The 20641-nt window shown below is 43.2% G+C and overlaps 1 long non-coding RNA gene across 1 annotated transcript; it reads right to left on the bottom strand.

Annotated features, from left to right (window-relative positions):
- Positions 1-4027: 4027 nt before the first annotated feature.
- Positions 4028-20639, bottom strand: LOC134308140 (uncharacterized). The gene is made up of 4 exons (XR_010010426.1): positions 20564-20639; positions 7831-7975; positions 4270-4334; positions 4028-4113 (listed from the first exon to the last, which is right to left on the bottom strand). It is a non-coding gene; the product is annotated as an uncharacterized LOC134308140 (long non-coding RNA).
- Positions 20640-20641: the final 2 nt, after the last annotated feature.

The following is a 20641-nucleotide window of genomic DNA, read 5'->3' as shown; positions in this document are numbered from 1 at the left end:
GAACAGTGGAAAAGGTGTATGCAGGAAGCATATCAGATTGTGAATGAACAAACACAAAAGAGTATGGAAAGAAACAAAAAGAATTATGACATGAAGGTAAGATGCACAGACTTGCAGCCTGGAAACCGAGTGCTGGTGAAAAACCTGACCCCACGGGGAGGTCCAGGTAAGCTCAGGAACTACTGGGAAGAAGCTGTTCATGTTGTTATTCGCAGAGTGGGAAAGGATGTACCCGTTTATGAAATACAACCTGAACAGGGTAGGGGAAGATCAAGGGTACTTCATCGCAACCTCCTTATGCCATGCGAACACTTACCATTGGATCCTGAGCCAAAACAAAGTCTTGAACGAAGACAAAAACTTGGACAAAAGAAAAAAGGAGAAACGGTGACTATTGAAAACACAACAGAAGAAAGTGCCAGTGATGATGAGTACTGCCCATACCCCTTCTCTGAACCCTTACAGCTAAGCAGGGGAGAAGATGATAAGTACAGTGCTCAGTTCCAGACAAAGCTCAGACATTCTGCTGAACAGCACACGCCCATGGAATGTCCAGCCCCTCACCCAGATGTGATGCCTGATCAAACACGGCAGCTGGAGCCACCAGTCTACACCCCTGCTATAGAGTCTGCATCTTCTTTGACCAATGAGCCACATTTGCCAGACCATGATCCGGATACAGCCCCCGAAGTGCCACCAAGTAATGAACCAGAACTATCTACCTGGGAGCCAGCCCCTGTGATTGAGGGCCAAGAGATTGCACAACATCTGGGAGACTACCCACTGCCCAGGAGAGAAAGAAGGCCACCAAGACGTTTCACTTATGACATCCCTGGGACTCCTTCTTGTCAACATGTAAGGGCCATGAACTATTCACCTTGCCAACAACCTTCTGTAAGTCATTGTGGTGCACAAACTGTTACTACTTGGACGTGTATGCCTCAACATACGTGCCTACAGCCTTGTGTCTCCTTTAGGTAATAATGGACTGTTTATTAAGAGAACTGATTCAACAAATAACAGTTGTCCTAAAGTTTATGGACTGTTGCAGTACGGGGGCACATTTAGCCAAGAGTGAACTATGGACTGGTTAGAGTACCAAAGACATTTTATTAGTCATGGACTCATTTTCTTCTGTCAACTTGCATTGAACACGAACTCTTAGTTCAACGTGGACTGTTGTTTATTGCTGTCGGTTTAACAAATGACAGTTGCCCTAAAGGTTATGGACTGTTGCAATACTAGGGCACTTTCCCTTCCAAAAGGAGGGAACTATGGACTGTTTAGAGTATTAGAGACATGTCAGTGGTCATGGACTCATTTTTTTTGCTAATTTGCTTTGAACATGAACCTCAGTTAAACATGGACTGTTGCTTTTTGCTCACATGCTCCAGAACTGATTTTTTATTTGAGCATGAACTGCTTAATATTGTTCCCATGCAATAAAACTGATTTCCAGTTGTAAACTGTTTCGTATTGCTGACATGCTTTTGAATTGATCTCCAAGTTTAGCAGGGACCTAATGTTTGAGCAGAACTGTACTATGTTTTAAATAATTGTTTGTGTTCCTTAATAGAATAAATGTGATGAGTGTTAGTTTAAAAAAAAAAAAAAAAAGTAGGTGTTAAGAAATGTCGGGATGTGCTGATGGAGATGTCGGGACGACATCTAATTTTGTAGGGGAGTGTGTAAAGAGTTGATTTGTGAAGTTTTCTTTATCATTTCATTATTACTTTAAAGGTTGTAAATATACCTATTGTAACTGGTACTGATAAAGTAACCTTTTCGTAAAAGAAAAACAAAACAAACAAAACTATTGTTTACATAAAAAAAGAAAGAAAGATTTATCTGTTTTCTGTTAGTGCTGGCTCATATACTGGATTGCATCGACTATCGATTGCTAATGCTTGTTTCAGGTTAGGAGGGGCGCTCTCGCTGTGTCTTTGCTCATTCTGAATAAAGGCACTGAAGAGTTGAGACAGTGAAAACGTTTTCTATTTTATTGTTTCCCTCCCAACAGGTAAAAACACATAAAATATGAACGTTTATTTAAATGAAATAGTTTAATCCAGTATATGAACCACAGTGGTGTTTTGTGTGAAAAATAAATGTTGTAGATAAAGTTATATGTGTTCGTTATTACAAAAAGTTTAATGGCTAAGTACCTCCATGGTTAGCAAAGCACCGCGAAATGCCCGCGCGCCGCATCATACTAAAAATAGCACAGAATTGTAGCATGAGAGAATGTTTACAACAGTTATATATGTACAGTTGTATATGTATGTGTTTTGGGAAACTTTTCTACAATGGGTATTGCAAGCTGATTCTGAATAAAGGCACTGAAGAGTTGAGACAGTGAAAACGTTTTCTATTTTATTGTTTCCCTCCCAACAGGGTTACTACATCCACAGCCTCAAACAGTCAGACTCCAAACTCAACCATGGCCAAGACCAAAGAGCTGTCGAAGGACACCAGGAAGAAAATTGTAGACCTGCACCAGGCTGGGAAGAGTGAATCTACAATAGGCAAGCAGGTTGGTGTGAATAAATCAACTGTGGGAGCAATTGTAGGAAAATGGAAGACTTACAAGACCATTGATAATCTCCCTTGGGGTCAAGATCTCATCCCGTGGGGTCAAAATGATCATGAGAACGGTGAGCAAAAATCCCAGAACTACACGGAGGGACCTGATGAATGACCTGCAGAGAGCTGGGACCAAAGTAACAAAGGCTACCATCAGTAACACACTACGCCGAGAGGGACTCAAATCCTGCAGTGCCAGGCGTGTCCCCCTGCTTAAGCCAGTACATGTCCAGGCCCGTCTGAAGTTTGCCAGAGAGCATATGGATGATCCAGAAGAGGATTGGGAGAATATCATGTGGTCAGATGAAACCAAAATGGAACTTTTTGGTGAAAACTCAACTCGTCGTGTTTGGAGGAAGAAGAAGAACCCAAGAACACCATGCCTACTGTGAAGCATGGGGGTGGAAACATCATGCTTTGGGGCTGTTTTTCTGCAAAGGGGACAGGACGACTGATCCGTGTTAAGGGAAGAATGAACGGGGCCATGTATCGTGAGATTTTAAGCCAAAACCTACTTCCATCAGTGAGAGCATTGAAGATGGAACGTGGCTGGGTCTTCCAGCAGGACAATGATCCCAAACACACCGCTCGGGCAACGAAGGAGTGGCTCCGTAAAAAGCATTTCAAGGTCCTGGAGTGGCCTAGCCAGTCTCCAGACCTCAACCCCATAGAAAATTTGTGGAGGGAGTTGAAGTTGCGAGTTGGAGTCCGTGTTGCCCAGCGACAGCCCCAAAACATCACTGCTCTAGAGGAGATCTGCATGGAAGAATTGGCCAAAATACCAGCTACAGTGTGTGCAAACCTGGTGAAGACTTACAGGAAACGTTTGACCTCTGTCATGGCCAACAAAGGTTATGTTACAAAGTATTGAGTTGAACTTTTGTTATTGACCAAATACTTATTTTCCACCATAATTTACAAATAAATTATTTAAAAATCCTACAATGTGATTTCCTGCATTTTTTTTTCTCATTTTGTCTCTCATAGTTGAAGTGTACCTACACTGTAAAAAGGAGACTGTGAAATGTACAGTAACTTGCTGGCAGCAATTAGCCGGTAAGTTGCTGTAATAAATTTTACAGTACGCATACTGCAAATTTAATTACAGTAACTACTAAATGCTGTAATATTTATTACTGTATTAATCACAGTGCTGTAGCTCTTATTACAGTAATTTCACATTACTGTAACTTATTACAGCAGTAATCACTTTACTGTAATTGTTATCACAGTAATGCAGTATTTTAATTACAGCAAATATCAGACTACTTTAAAGGCATTACAGCATTTAACACTAAAATAATATTCAAAAAATAACTATACATTGTAAAAATGAAGACTGCATTTGTAACGAAAAAAATCATTTATTGAATTTCAACATTTTTAAACATGTTTTTGAAAATACATAGATAATTAAATAAATAAATTCATATCTTTGTAAACACTGCTGTTCTAAACATAAAAATGTGCAAGTGCTTTGTTTTACATTTGCTGGAATCCACATCTTGGGCTAAAGTTTTCTTTCCTGCACTGTAAAGATAAAACAAGAAATTACTGTTACTGCTGTAGAAATTTATATACAAGACCGGAGACTATGACAGTTTTGTTCATTCCTAACCTCCCATTAGAGATATCACATTAATAAACATATTCTACTATTAAAAATGTGCTGTTTAAAATTCTTACCTGTTTTGGGGCTCTGTTTTGCTTTAGTCCACTTCAGTAGGCTACTTACACATGTCTCACGGTAACTAGAAAAAAACGAGTGACGTGTTTCACCACATAGAACATGGAGCTACAGCACAGCCACATATACACACAGACGTTACAAACAGTGTTAATACAACTAAATATCACCAGATAACAAAATATCATGTACAAATAGCTTATTTTGGTAATGTTATGCACGCTGGCTCTCTAGTGTATCACTTTTGGCTAGACCAGTAGCTAGTTGTTTATCATTTGGCCGATTAGTTCTATGTTTAGCGAGCTAGCTCGCTCTCTGTCTTGATTGCGTTTTAAAAGAGTAGGTGACTATTATCAAGTAATTCTAATTTCTGTACCTGTTACTGATGATATAAAGACGTCTTTCTGTCTGAGTGATAAAAAAACTAGTATTTGTGTTAAATATAATGCAAACTGTACTACAGTATTACCAAAGACGGATTATTGTTTAAACTGACAGAAAAAGAAAAATCCCGCTTGAACTTACCGTATTGTGATTCACAGCAGAAATATGCTTACTGTAGAATTTGCCCACCACTGAATCTTGACCATGATCCTTTGCAGATCTACAGTAAAATGCTGTGTACAGGTTCTACAGTAAGGATTTTATCATTCTACAGTAGTAATACTGTAAAAACTACAGAAATTTGTTACAGTGTACCTATGATGAAAATTACAGACCTCTCTCATCTTTCTAAGTAGGAGAACTTGCACAATCAGTGGCTGACTAAATACTTTTTTACTTTTTTGTTAAGTAAAATAACTAATAAAGTAAAAAAAAGTAAAACATCTAACTTAAAATACCAGCGGCAGGAATTTGGACCTGATGTCCAACTTCTGAGCGAGTACTTTTAATTTCTTCTGATCAGAAATGAAGCGCAGAAGCAATGTTTTAACGTCAGAATCTTTCTCACAGTGGACAATAAACAAACCATGTTTTTAGGTTAGAAGTATTCATTCTGACAGAGTCTAGATCAGGGGAGCTCAATACATCTATCGCACAGTAGCTGGTACATCGTTCCTCATTCAAACAGGTCAGCGTGACTGATATGAAATGTGGCCACTGTTTGTTTAATTTGCAGTTTGTTACCATAACTACGCCTTAGCCCAGCTAAAGCACCACTAATCAAGAACATTTTCTAACGGGAAACATTTTAACCCCCCCAATCTGACATTTATATGAATTCGAGGGTTTCTGCTGGACAATTTGGAACTTCCACATATTTGACTGCCACATATTTGACAGCTTTTTTGGATCAACCTACTTGTGTGAATCGACCTTTTCCCACATCAAAATAATGAAGTCTAAATACAGTGCCTTGCAAAAGTATTCAGCCCCCTTGAACTTTTCAACCTTTTGCCACATTTCAGGCTTCAAACATAACGATATGAAATTGTAATTTTTTGTGAAGAATCAACAACAAGTGGGACACAATCGTGAAGTGGAACGAAATTTATTGGATATTTTAAACTTTTTTTAGAAATAAAAAACTGAAAAGTGGGGCGTGCAATATTATTCAGCCCCCTTGCGTTAATACTTTGTAGCGCCACCTTTTGCTGCGATTACAGCTGCAAGTCGCTTGGGGTATGTCTCTATCAGTTTTGCACATCGAGAGACAGAAATTTTTGCCCATTCTTCCTTGCAAAACAGCTCGAGCTCAGTGAGGTTGGATGGAGAGCGTTTGTGAACAGCAGTTTTCAGCTCTTTCCACAGATTCTCGATGGGATTCAGGTCTGGACTTTGACTTGGCCATTCTAACACCTGGATACGTTTATTTGTGAACCATTCCATTGTAGATTTTGCTTTATGTTTTGGATCATTGTCTTGTTGGAAGATAAATCTCCGTCCCAGTCTCAGGTCTTTTGCAGACTGCAACAGGTTTTCTTCCAGAATGGTCCTGTATTTGGCTCCATCCATCTTCCCATCAATTTTAACCATCTTCCCTGTCCCTGCTGAAGAAAAGCAGGCCCAAACCATGATGCTGCCACCACCATGTTTGACAGTGGGGATGGTGTGTTCAGGGTGATGAGCTGTGTTGCTTTTACGCCAAACATAACGTTTTGCATTGTGGCCAAAAAGTTCGATTTTGGTTTCATCTGACCAGAGCACCTTCTTCCACATGTTTGGTGTGTCTCCCAGGTGACTTTTTATAGATATCTTTGAGAAATGGCTTTCTTCTTGCCACTCTTCCATAAAGGCCAGATTTGTGCAGTGTACGACTGATTGTGTCCTATGGACAGAGTCTCCCACCTCAGCTGTAGATCTCTGCAGTTCATTCAGAGTGATCATGGGCCTCTTGGCTGCATCCCTGATCAGTCTTCTCCTTGTTTGAGCTGAAAGTTTAGAGGGACGGCCGGGTCTTGGTAGATTTGCAGTGGTCTGATACTCCTTCCATTTCAATATGATCGCTTGCACAGTGCTCCTTGAGATGTTTAAAGCTTGGGAAATCATTTTGTATCCAAATCCGGCTTTAAACTTCTCCACAACAGTATCTCGGACCTGCCTGGTGTGTTCCTTGGTCTTCATGATGCTCTCTGCGCTTTAAACAGAACTCTGAGACTGTCACAGAGCAGGTGCATTTATACGGAGACTTGATTACACACAGGTGGATTCTATTTATCACCATCAGTCATTTAGGTCAACTTTGGATCATTCAGAGATCCTCACTGAACTTCTGGAGTGAGTTTGCTGCACTGAAAGTAAAGGGGCTGAATAATATTGCACGCCCCACTTTTTAGTTTTTTATTTCTAAAAAAAGTTTAAAATATCCAATAAATTTCGTTCTACTTCACGATTGTGTCCCACTTGTTGTTGATTCTTCACAAAAAATTACAATTTCATATCGTTATGTTTGAAGCCTGAAATGTGGCAAAAGGTTGAAAAGTTCAAGGGGGCTGAATACTTTTGCAAGGCACTGTATGGGCTAAATATGGCCCTGGCTGATACCGATTAGAGCTAATCATCAGAATAAGGTCAATGGGATTATTCAGTCATTTGCCCTGTAAAGCTGAACATGGATACAGGAACTGAAGCACATTTAAAAAAGCTTCAAAGCTTTTGTTGAAAAATAATGAGGCCGACCTTAAAACGTAGATCATGATAACCTGTAGACTGAAACAGAAGATCTCAAGTGTGGACACCCCAGTCTAGATTTACAGAATGGAGAGGTAAAAAGAAAAACAGCCACTAATACAGTGATAAGGCTTGAACTCTCACAAATTACTTTTTTTAGGAACAGATTCTTTGTTGTCTTTTTATTTCATTTTTTAATTTTTGAAATAGCAGACTGGTTGAAGGCATAGTGATCTTTGAATCTTACACAGTTTGGATTGCCCCTTATTCCACAGAATTACTACATCAGATCAGTAGAAGAGTCTCTGAAGTGGCTGTGAAATCCTTTAACCAGTTACTCTTTACTAATAAATAATTAATAAGTTAGATCTGTGTTGATTATTTTGCTCCTCTCAAGGTAGTTTTGTTCAGAGTTGGGTGCTTAGGTGGGACCATGAGATTATACTGACCTCAGATCAGTAGAACTTCCTCCATCTTTAAATTTAAGTGGTGGTCTCATTGACTGGTCGCTCTTCATGGAGACACAGCTGGGTTCAGTTGAATCTGGTCTAGTACCCTCCATCACACTGGAGTAAAATATCATCTTACAGTAATCTGGGGGTATTCCAGAAGCGGGCAGATCATTAAAATATTTTTAAATTTAATAAAATGAGTTTATATTAAATTAAAAACAAAACTTGTTAAAACATAATTCAACATTTAGCAGAAGGACATGGCAAAATGTTTAATGTGTCAGTTGTAATATTTGTCTCGATTTTTTTTCTCCTTTCATTTACTCAATCTAGGTGTAATTTAAGTGGAATCAGATGCACATGGCAGCACATAAAAATGAAATACAAAAATTGTCTATGTTCAAGGCATGTTTATTACATGTAAATCATTAGTTTGTAGAGCATAAACTGTGGAATATTAAGAACTGCACTTGTACAGTCTAAACACAGTCTGATTGGTGGTGTTGTTTTGAGCCTCCTGCAATTGTTAGTGACTTAAATGTCACTAGATTCTGATGAATATAAATAATGTTATTTAATACAAAAAAAGACTGTTGAAGGACAATAAAAAAACCATCTCCACTGCCTCAGAGTGGGATGATACTGGGAGGCCTACAAAAGTACAGTATGTGTTGAACAAAGAGCATGGCATTTCATTTGTTGTACCATGATAATGTGTGTGACTGTCCTCTAACAGAATGTAATGGGCAGTTCCGAATCAGATGAGGGACCATCAAAGCTCAGTTTAGAACAGTAAAAATGTCTTACCAAATATCTGACAAATTTAGAACACAAAAAGCTCCTTAGAAAAGCTTTAGAAGTGATCCTCAGGTGAAGCATATAAAACAAACAAGGCTAGAAATTCAGTTGCTTGAATTTAAGGTGGGTGTCGGTGCTAAGGGTGTATACATATGAATGTTCTTACTAAAGAATAAGGACAAGGAAATTAACTTGTTGCACTGTTTTATTTTCAGTAATCTTGCACAGAGCCTGACCATTTAGCTTCAACATTTGTAATGATCCTGATTAGATAAGATCTTGATGGAGAACAGTAAGATGCAGAACGTGTATTAAATGTTACACAGTTTTATTTAATACATTTTTTTATTTTTTAAGATAATGGTCACTACCTGTACGTGGAGGGATGTTCTATCTGCTGTTCACATAATCCTTTTTATTTTGAGAATGTGGACTCCATCCATGCAGCCACTAACCCTTGTGAATCCTGAAGATGGTGCAAAGCTATTTTTTATTACTTTCCAGTTTTAATCTTTATTAATAAAGACAAACCTGTGATTCTGTGGCATTCCTCTTTGATGTTTATTACAGACAAACAAGCGTTTCAATGCTAGGCATACTTTTCGGATGGACCAACATACAGTTGCCTTGCCTATGTTCAGCCTCTCCTACATCCATGGAAATGGGCAGCTGTTCATCGATATGTAGTAAAATCATTCTTTAACATAATTTTGCAAAGACTTTTTATTTGTGTACAGATAGGGTTTACTCATTAACTCATTAATTTGGCTGTAAAAACACTACATTTTTCAAATGATCAAACTAATTTCAACATCAGACAAAGATAACCTGAGTTAATACAAAATGCAGTTTTTTGTTATGGGGAGTGGGTGGGGTGGTGGACCCAAGTGCAGAATGTCTTTTAATGTGTGTGGTTATTTCAACAAAAAGAGTAATCAATAGAAGTTTATGGTTTAATACGTGTTAAATAGTAAATAATAATGATATGATTTGTGTTTAGAGTACTTGTTGTACGTTTCAGCTTGTGCCGGATTCAAACCTCCGACTTCTAGCGCAATAGCGCTGTGCTTTACCGACGCGCCACTGAGTCGGACACAGAAGAGATGGATAAACCGCTATAAAAAGCGGTGAGAAAATAAAGGCGCGAAACGACAAACAAAGGAGACGCCGGTATCGCGTACTCAAACAAAGGAAAGTTTTTTCAAAACTTAAACAAAAATACTCAAACTCTTCCCCACGCTCCCATGAACAAACGTCTTTTTTCTCTTTCAAAAAATATGTTGTGCTTGTGAAACATGAAACAAACAAACGTAACTAAAGTGGAGGACTGAGCTTCACTCTTGTGCAGCTCAATAACCTCCCTTTACTTTTCTATTAATCTCCTTTCTGTGCTTTTCTTTTCCTTTCTTTCCCTTTCCTTTCTTTTCTTTTGCCTCTCTGTTCTTTCCCTTTCCTTTCTTTTTCTTTGTTTTTGTTTTTTTCTACTTTTCTCTCTTCTATTCTTTTCTCTTTTACATATACCCTTTTTACCGGTAGCACTGATTTAACGGTGCGACGCCGGCTGCTGTTTGCTGCCGGGTTTAAATGCAGTGCTGCACAGCTGAGCCTGGTTGGCACTGATTGTCGTTGGGGATTCTGGAGGTTGGAGTTCTGAAGCTCCACTCCACCAGTTCTTCCCCTGCGCCGCCCAGGCCCCCTGCTGGTGGCTGACTGTACTGGCGGAACCGTTATAGTACCTCCTCTCCTAGGGGCAGCTCCTGACGTCCGCAGACCAGCTGCCCTGTCACGCCGGAATTCCCGGATTAATTCTGGATCCAGGATTTGGCGTGCTGGGACCCATGTTCGCTCCTCAGGTCCGTATCCCTCCCAGTCTACTAAATACTGGGTGCTCCCCCTGACCCGGCAAGAGTCCAGTAACCGGCGGACCGTGTACGCCAGAGCGCCATCTACAAGGCGTGGTCCAGGAGGGGCGGTGGCCGGTGCTGGGGCACCACATACAAATGGCCTGAGGTGCAACACATGGAATGTGGGGTGGACCCTCATGCTTGGTGGTAGGCGCAGGCGGTACGACACTGGGTTGATGCGCCGCTCCACCTTGAAGGGCCCCACAAAGCGGGGCGCCAGTTTGCGAGACTCCCCCCGAAGTGGCAGGTCGCGGGTGGAGAGCCAGACACGCTGGCCAATGCGGAAGGTCGGGGCATCACGCCGTTTGCGATCTGCGACCCGTTTCCTGGCTGCAGTGGCCGCTTGCAGGGATGCTCGTGCCTTCTGCCATGCCCGGCGGCAACGGCCCCCGGGACCCCTACTTCCGTTTCTTGTTCTGCAAACAAGGGCGGCGGATACCCAAATTGGCACTCGAAGGGCGACATGCCTAGGGAAGAGTGCCACAGGGTGTTATGGGCATATTCTGCCCATGGCAGTTGGTCCGCCCAGGAGGCATGGTTATGTGCCGTTAGACAGCGCAACATCTGGCCAAGGTCCTGGTTCACCCTTTCCGTCTGGCCGTTGGATTCTGGGTGGAAGCCAGAGGCAAGACTTACAGTGGCCCCCATCCGTTGGCAGAAGGCTTTCCAAAACCGACTGGCAAACTGGGGTCCCCTGTCAGACACCAGGTCACTGGGCATCCCGTGTACCCTGACCACATGCTGCAGAAGTAGATCGGCGGTCTCCTTGGCGGTTGGAAGCTTGGGCAGAGCCACAAACGCCTTGGAGAATCGGTCCACAATCACCAGGATCACCGTTTTGCCCCTAGATGGTGGCAGGCCCGTCACGAAGTCCAAAGAAATGTGAGACCATGGCCGTGCGGGGATAGGCAACGGTTGAAGAAGCCCTGGGGGTCGAGACCTAGGTGATTTGCTTCTTGCGCACACCTCGCAAGAAGCTATATATGCACGGACATCTTTCTCTATCCCTGGCCACAAGAAGCGTCTCCGGAGGAACTCCAGTGACCGGTTGACACCCGGATGTCCGGAGAATGGGGAGGAGTGTCCCCACTGCATGACCTGCTGGCGGGCCGATGTGGGGACATACTGCCGTCCGTGGGGTCCACCTCCGGGATCTGGCTCCTGACGAAGAGCCTGCCGGATGGTGTCTTCTATCGCCCAGCGGAGGGGGGCCAGGATTTGAGCAGTGGGTATGATGGGCTCTGGTGAGGGGTCAGGTTCAGAAGGAGCCCACTGTCTGGACAGAGCATCGGGTTTGGTGTTTTTGGACCCTGGTCTATAAGACAACACAAACCGAAAGCAACCAAAAAACAAAGCCCACCGGGCTTGTCGAGGATTTAGTCGCTTTGCCTGCTGTATGTAGGCCAAGTTCTTGTGGTCTGTTCAGACCACAAAAGGGTGTTTGGCTCCCTCCAGCCAGTGCCTCCACTCCTCCAATGCGAGCTTGACAGCTAGAAGTTCCCTGTCCCCAATGCTGTAGTTGTGCTCTGCTGGAGATAGTCTATGTGAGTAGAATGCACATGGATGAAGTTTCTTGTTTGGCCCTAGGCGCTGGGAGAGTACCGCTCCCACACCTATGGCGATGTTAGTTGCACCTTGATCTCCTCAAAGGAATTTTGTGTTTCCATGGTCCAGCGAAAGGGCCCTGGGGTCTTCCGGGTAAGGGGTGCTGCCAGCGTGCTGAAGTTGCACACAAACCGTCGGAAGAAGTTGGCAAACTCCAGAAAAGACTGGACCTGCCGAAGAGAGGCGGGGCGGGGCCAGTCTACTACAGCTTTAAATTTCGCTGGGTCCATTCGGAGTGTGCCTTTTGATACCACGAAGCCCAGAAATGATACAGTCTCGGTGTGGGACAAAGATTTCTCGAGTTTAACATAAAGGCGGTTCTCCAAGAGTAATTGGAGAATCTGCCTGACATGTCCTTCATGTTCCTCAGGGGACCGGCTGTATATGAGGATGTCATCAAGATATACGTATACGTACCTGTCCAGGGCCTCTCTCAACACTTCATTAATGAAGCGTTGGAAGACTGCAGGTGCGTTCATAAGGCCAAAGGGCATCACTCGGTACTCGTAATGCCCTGAGGGGGTGATGAAGGCCGTCTTCCATTCGTCACCCTGCCTTATCACTAGAAGTCCCAGAGAGGGGTCATTTAACATTTCTACCTTTGGAACCCAGAGACGGGTCGAATGACCTGAAGGATTTTAGCTAACATCCTATAATCACCGTCTTTTGTTCTGCAAATAAGGCCATTACTGTCGCACCACAGGAGGTTGTTGTTTTCCATTGAGTTTAGCCATTTAGTTTCTAGTTAGTTCTATTCAGTTTATTGTATTTGATAATATAACGACTATACATATTGTATTTAGTTTAGTTTTATTTGAGCAAAAAAGCACTGAAACAATGAATCATTTTTTATATATTTTAAATAGAGAATTAGAAATTTTAGAGCAAGGTACAGCTGTGAGTAATGACCAGAAGCATTTGTGTCTAAGTCAAGAGGACTGAAATTTCAGTGTTAAAAATATACAAAAGAACAACTGTTATTTGTTTCCATGCTTTTTATTTTTGTTATAAAAATAATAAAAAAAATACAAGGAATAAAACAATTCCACACATATTTACCATAGGCTGCAGTGGGGGGCTGCGTGTGTGTGTGTGAGTGGCATGTCCTTCTTGTGTGACTAGTATTTCAGCACTCACTCAGCAGTCTGTCTGCACTGTCGGAACATACCTGGCACTGCCTGGGTATGTCCCTGGTACATTTGCCACACGTGTATTTGTAGCAGTCAACACATCTCTCAGTTGCACAATTGTTCGTGCATCGATGGTTGACCTGACACTTCGCCCTTTTGCCAGGGCTGGGTGTGGAAGGTTGTTGCCGAAGGAGTTTCTCCTTGCACTTACATGAGAGTCACCTATCTCTTTTGCAAGCTCAACCAGGAAGTCCACCCGTCTCTCCTGCACCCCAGTGCATGCCTGATAAAGAACATGCGCATTCAGTGCTGCCATGTCAATCATGTTGTAGAACACGGCGACTGGCCATCTCTGTGTTCCTGCACGCACGCTGTACTCCCGCACCATTTGGTCCATTACATCCACACCGCACTTTGTGTGGTTGTATTGTGTGACCGTGTTTGGCTTCCTTTTGTTGGTATCCTCAGTCTCAACCACGCTGTGCATGCTGCTGAGAATGTAGACGGCCTTCTTTCGTTTGGGTGCATACACTGTCAGTGTGGCACCAGTGGTTGAAAACACCTGAGTGGTGAATTCAGTGCGGTCCATCTGTCTAGCGGATTGAGGAATTTCCCGGCGACTCTTGTTGACTGTGCCGAGGATAGTGGTTTTCCGGCTAAGCAGTCGTTGTGCAAGTGACAATGATGTAAAGAAATTGTCCGTGGTTACAGTTCTGCCCTTGTCCATGAATGGTTCCATCAGCCTCATCACTACAGTTTCGGACAGTCTCTCCCTGCTGGGACGACTGGGGTCCTTGCCAAAATATGGGAGGACATTACAGATGTACTTTGATTTCAAGTCGCAAGCCACCCAAAACTTGATGCCAAACTTGTCTGGTTTTGTTGCAATGTATTGCAGAAAACAGCAGCAAGTCTTTGACGGGAAAAGCTGTTCATCAATAGTGATGTGTCGACCAGGGTTGTAGGATGCGATGCAGTTGGTGACAAACAATCTCCACACATCGGAGATTGCAGCAAACTTATCGGTCTCAGCTCGCTCACTGCGTGTGAACATGTCATCAAAGCGTAGGTGTTGCATGATGTCTTGGAAGCGGTTTCGGGCCATAGTTGCAATGATCCTTGGGTTTGCCAGGTTTGCTGACCAGCTGTCACGTAGTGATGGAACCTTGGTCACCCCCCGCAAGATAATGACTGAAATAAATGCCATTAGTTCTGGGAGATCATTTGGGTGGGGGCTCTTTTTGCTTTTTTCCTCTCTGGCGCTTCGCTTCTTTATTTGAACTTTTCTCTCCTGAGAAGCTTCAGAAGACTTGTCTGGATCCGAAGGAAGACTTAGACGTAAACTTACTTATATTCATATTAATAAATCATCATTATTATTTGACTTAATCTTGAATTTTGGTATTTTTTGTCATTGACACCCAAAAAAGTAAAAGATCTGTCTTTAAGGCCATTGGCTCAGAAAGGCCAGGTTTTTAGTCCTTTTCAAGTATTAGACAGACGTTAGTGTGAATTCAGCTCTACTCCCCCCTGCAGATTCCTCAGGCAATGGCCACATTTATAAATGAAAGGATGCTAATTGGAGCCATCAGAGTCGTCAGTTCGGACTAAGGGTCATTTGACCCTCTTTCGGGACTTCAGGGGGGAGCTCGAAATTTCTGGGACTTCTAGTGTTATGCGGATTAAATTGTATGCGCTGCGCAAGTCCAGTTTAGTAAAGATTGAGGCTTGCTGCAGTGCTTCAAAGGCCGTCTGCATGAGGGGTAAGGGATAGCGGTCCTTAACAGTGATGGCGTTGAGCCCCCGATAGTCTATGCAGGGCCGGAGCCCCCCATCCTATTTGCCCACAAAAAAAAAATCCTGCACCCGCAGGCGAGGAAGAGGGTTGTATAAACCCAGAATTAAGGGCCTCCTGAATATATGCTTCCATGGCTGTACGCTCTGGGGAAGAGAGTGAAAATAATCATCCTCTCGGTGGTGTGGTGCCAGGGAGGAGATTAATTGCACAGTCATAGGCTTTGTGGGGGGGAGCACTTGCGCTTTGGCCTTGGTGAAAACCTCTTTAAGGTCCCAATAGACACTGGGAACCTCAGATAGGTTGGGCATCTGAAATGCCTGAGACTCTGATACTTCGGGGGCTATCCCTGGAGGCCGCAAACAGGTCCCCTGGCATTGAGGCCCCCATGCATACACGGACCACGTCACCCAATCAATTCGAGGGTTGTGGACCTTAAGCCACGGGTATCCCAGCACCAACTGTAGGTGGGGGGCCTGTGTCAGGTATAATTCTACCTGTTCTACATGGGAGTCCACCTGCATCGCCAGGGGTTTGGTGCGATGGGTTACTAGGCCAGAGCCCACAGCTCGGCCATCAATAGCAAGAATGGGCAGTGGGTGGTCCAGGGGCTCTATTGGGAGTCCCAGGGATAAGGCTAGAGAGGAGTCAATGAAACTGCCGGCAGCCCCAGAGTACACATGCCATTAATTTAGTGTGCTGTCGAGGGGCCCACGACAGAGTGATAGGGAGAAGGAGACCAGAGTTGGGGGAGACTGTGTGGTTTAAACCCCACCCCCCTGATCGGGGTAGACCCTTCCATTTCCCGACTTATGTATGGTGGAGGAGCGACCATGCTGCGGACTGGGCAGACGGGTACCTCCCAGCTGCATGGGCTCCAGTACCTCTTGTGGGGGTAACGATCTCTCTGGAGTGCCCTGCCAAGATCGGCTAGACCCAGGGGCGTGGGCACTTCTGGCCCGCTCCTGGGCTCTCTGGCGCATGCGGTTGTCCAGCCGAATGCATACCTCATATAGTGCGGGCAGGGTGGAGGGCAAGTCACGAGTGGCTAGCTCATCTTTAATCCTGCCATTAAGCCCTCGCTGAAATATTGCGAGCAGTGCCTCCTCGTTCCACCCACATTCTGCTGCCAGAGTGCGGAATTCAATTACGTAATCGGCTACTGGGCGCGCGCCCTGTGAAAGTTCGAGAAGGCGTGGCCCAGCCTCCTTTCCACCGACAGGTTGATAAAAGGTTTGGCATAGCGCCTCAGTAAACGCCTGGCTGGTGGCGCAGTCTGGGGAGTTCTGCTCCCAGAGAGAGGTGGCCCAGGTCAGCGCTCTATCAGTAAGTAGGGACACCATAAAAGCCACCTTCGATCTTTCAGTGGGGAACCGGGATGGTTGCTGCTCAAACACCAGTGAGCACTGTAGCAAAAATCCCCTACACTTTTCAGGTTCCCCTGCATAGCGCTCAGGAGTGGCCACTTGAGAGTCCTCTCTGAGTGGGGCTTGGGCTGAAGTGTAAGTGGACATATGAGGGGGGCGCTGTTCAGCAGCTTCAGCTGTGGCCTGGGCTGTTTCAGTGTGACTCTTAACCAACAGCGTCAACTGCTGCATCATCTCCTGCAGCAGTTGTTCATGACGGCCTATGGCGGAACCCTGAAGTTGTAGGGCTTCCTTAAGGGGTGTTAACTCTGCTGGGTCCATGGTGGTCGCACCATTCTGTTACGGGGAGTGGGTGGGGTGGTGGACCCAAGCGCAGAATGTCTTTTAATGTGTGTGGTTATTTCAACAAAAAGAGTAATCAATAGAAGTTTATGGTTTAATACGTGTTAAATAGTAAATAATTAATGATAGCTCAGTGGTTAAGGTACTGGACTAGTAAACAGAAGGTTGCCGGTTCAAGCCCCACCACCACCAAGTTGCCACTGTTGGGTCCCTGAGCAAGGCCCTTAACCCTCAATTGCTCATCGTGTAAGTCGCTTTGGATAAAAGCGTCTGCTGAAAATGTAAATAATGATATGATTTGTGTTTAGAATACTTGTTGTACGTTTCGGCTTGTGCCGGATTCGAACCTCCGACTTCTAGCGCAATAGCGCTGTGCTTTACCGACGCACCACTGAGTCGGACACGGAAGAGATGGATAAACCGCTATAAAAGGCGGTGAGAAAATAAAGGCGCGAAACGACAAACAAAGGAGACGCCGGTATCGCGTACTCAAACAAAGGAAAGTTTTTTCAAAACTTAAACAAAAATACTCAAACTCTTCCCCACGCTCCCATGAACAAACGTCTTTTTTCTCTTTCAAAAAATATGTTGTGCTTGGGAAACATGAAACAAACAAACGTAACTAAAGTGGAGGACTGAGCTTCACTCTTGTGCAGCTCAATAACCTCCCTTGACTTTTCTATTAATCTCCTTTCTGTGCTTTTCTTTTCCTTTCTTTCCCTTTCCTTTCTTTTCTTTTGCCTCTCTGTTCTTTCCCTTTCCTTTCTTTTTCTTTGTTTTTGTTTTCTTTCTTTTCTACTTTTCTCTCTTCTATTCTTTTCTCTTTTACATATACCCTTTTTACCGGTAGCACTGATTTAACGGTGCGACGCCGGCTGCTGTTTGACGCCGGGTTTAAATGCAGTGCCGCACAGCTGAGCCTGGTTGGCACTGATTGTCGTTGGGGATTCTGGGGGTTGGAGTTCTGAAGCTCCACTCCACCAGTTCTTCCCCTGCGCCGCCCAGGCCCCCTGCTGGTGGCTGACTGTACTGGCGGAACCGTTATATTTTTCCAATGATTATTTCATTTATTAAGGGAAAAAAGCTATTCAGACCAACCTGAACCTATGTGAAAAAGAAATTGCCCTCTAAACCTAATAACTGGTTGTGCCACTCTTGGCAGCAACAACAATCAAGCGTTTGGGATAACTGGCAATGAGTCTTTCACATCTCTGTGGAGGAATTTTGGCCCAATCTTCTTTGCAGAATTGTTTGAATTCAGCCACATTGGAGGGTTTTTGAGCATGAACGGCGTGTTTAAGGTCATGCCACAGCATCTCAATCGGATTCAAGTCTGGACTTTGACTAGGCCACTCCAAAACCTCCATTTTGTTTTTATTCAACCATTTAGAGGTTGACTTGCTGGTGTGCTTCGGATCATTGTCCTGCTGCAGAACCCAAGCACGCTTGAGCTTAAGGTCACAAACTGATGGCTGGACATTCTCCTCCAGGATTTTCTGGTAAAGAGCAAAATTCATGGTTCCTTTAATTACAGCAAGTCGTCCAGGTCCTGAAGCAGCAAAGCAACCCCAGACTACTACCACCACCATGTTTGATTGTCGGTATGATGTTCTTTTTCTAAAATGCTGTGTTAGTTTTATGCCAGATGTAACAGGACACACACCTTCCATAAAGTTCCACTTTTGTCTTGTCAGTCCACAGAATATTTTCCCAAAAGTCTTGAAGATTATCAAGATGTTTTTTTGTCAAATGTGAGATGTGCATTTGTGTTCTTTTTGGTCAGCAGTGGTTTTTGCCTTAGACCTCTCCCATGGATACCATTTTTGCCCAGTCTTTTTCTTATTGTTGAATCATGAACACTGACCTTAACTGAGGCAAGTGAGGCCTGCAGTGCTTTAGGTGTTGTTCTGGGTTCTTTTTGACCTCCTGGATGAATCGTCGATGCGAGTAATTTTGATAGGCCGGCCACTCCTGGGAAGGTTCACCACTGTTCTATGTTTTCCCCATTTGTAGATAATAGCTCTCACAATTACTTTTTTAAAATTACAACAACAAAAAAATTATAACAAGCCTTTTTATTATTATTGTGATTAATAATGTTGCAACCGTCCCCACTCTCCCCAAATTGACTGACTTTGATAAATACAGTAACGTTCGCTGAGAAATTTATCTGGAAATGACAGGATGTTTAATCTGAGTTTAATAACTCGTTCCCGACTAAGATCTCTTGGAATAATTTGCGCATTAAGATTCACTGGATCCTGGAGGAAAGGACCTGCCAGGTTTACATGAGAAAAGTGCGAGTAACCCCGGGTTAGGTTTAAGGTTTTAGCTTCAGAGTGTAAGTTGCTATAGTAAATGACACAGACTCTCTTTAATCTCGGTTTCTGGAACGGAAAACCTCGAGTTTTCGTTAATTCTGAGTTAACTTACCCGGTTTAATTACTTATCCCGCTTTCTGGAATACCCCCCAGCTTAGCTAACTAGCAGCTAGTTTAAACTTAAGTCACATACTGTTAAAGCATCACAGAGCAGTTTTACATCCCAGTTAAGACATTTATTTTATTACTTTTACACCACTATGCCAATAACTCTGATCTGGTTTACATTCTTAATTCTTAATTCCATTTTTAAATAAATGAAAGTGTATTAATAACAATCTCACTCTCATCAATGTGTTAGATTAGTGCTTTCTTTATAATCACACACAGCGTGGACACATTATCAGTAATGAATTCAGACCTTTCTTCAGTAAAGTTTGAACTCTTGATGTAATCCTCTCATACATGTTTATTATTTGATGTTTTATCTTTATTATTGATTGTGTTTCTGTTATTTTGTCCACCGCCTGCATGTATGTATATACCAGCGCTAGAGTGGCCAGACGTCCGGTTTTAGGCCGGACAGTCCGGATTTTCAGCTGCCAGTCCTCCATTCACGCAACGCTAGGACGGACACTTAAAAATTCTCCTTTTGGAGTGAACTGGTTTCATTTTTGATCAATATTATTTACCATTGGCTCAGGTACATGTCAGAACAAATGCTTTGAATTTCATTGGTTTAATAGCCTCATTTGACTCCATATAGAGCTACCACTGGCCAATCGGAGAAGGTCCGCCCTCTAAATGCTAGTCTGTGATTGGGTGGTTGAATTTCGCCCGCCCTCTCTGTCCTGTAAACACGCTACCTGAGTCAATCACTCAGCTCTCATGATCAGGAACGCGGTGAAAATGCCAAATAGTAAACTTTTGGAGGCAGCGAGGAACGGACTTAAATATAAAAAGTAGACACAACATTTAGTGAGTAAAACAGTCATTCTTGCTTAAATTGGTCAAAAACTCTGTTATATGGGTTCTGGATTCATTCTGTGTGTTGCAGTATCATGTCCCCCTGTTCCTAATATGACGTCCGTCTTTTTGGTGTAATGTCCGGCTTTTTGGGGTGTAATGTCCTCCTTTTTGTTACTATGAATCTGGCCACCCTAACCAGCGCGCTGACGTCACAACATCTGTGTAAAGTTACAAAACATAGAAGCATTTTCCAGAAATCTCTTTATCCTGTTTTCATTAATCGTGGGTTTGTGAGTTCGTGTGGATGAGAGAAAAACACAGAAGACTAAAGTGTAAAAAAAATCTGTGTTGTTGTTGACACGCCTAAATAACGGTGTTAAATGTGAGGCATTTTTCCTTACCGAAATAATATCAGGTAATAAAATCAATCCTAAACATTTCTCCATTAAATACAGATTAATAACATTTACATATTACAACTTTATATTCACAAACTCACCGTGATTTTCTAGAAAACTTTATATTTCTCTCCACATAAATCGAAGATTTTACTTTCACTTTAACTCGATGCAGCCTT

The sequence above is a fragment of the Trichomycterus rosablanca genome, unplaced genomic scaffold, assembly GCF_030014385.1.
Source record: "Trichomycterus rosablanca isolate fTriRos1 unplaced genomic scaffold, fTriRos1.hap1 scaffold_85, whole genome shotgun sequence".
Taxonomy (NCBI): Eukaryota; Metazoa; Chordata; class Actinopteri; order Siluriformes; family Trichomycteridae; genus Trichomycterus; species Trichomycterus rosablanca.
The sequence above is the reverse complement of the archived record's forward strand: the minus strand, read 5'-3'. Positions and strand labels throughout refer to the sequence as shown.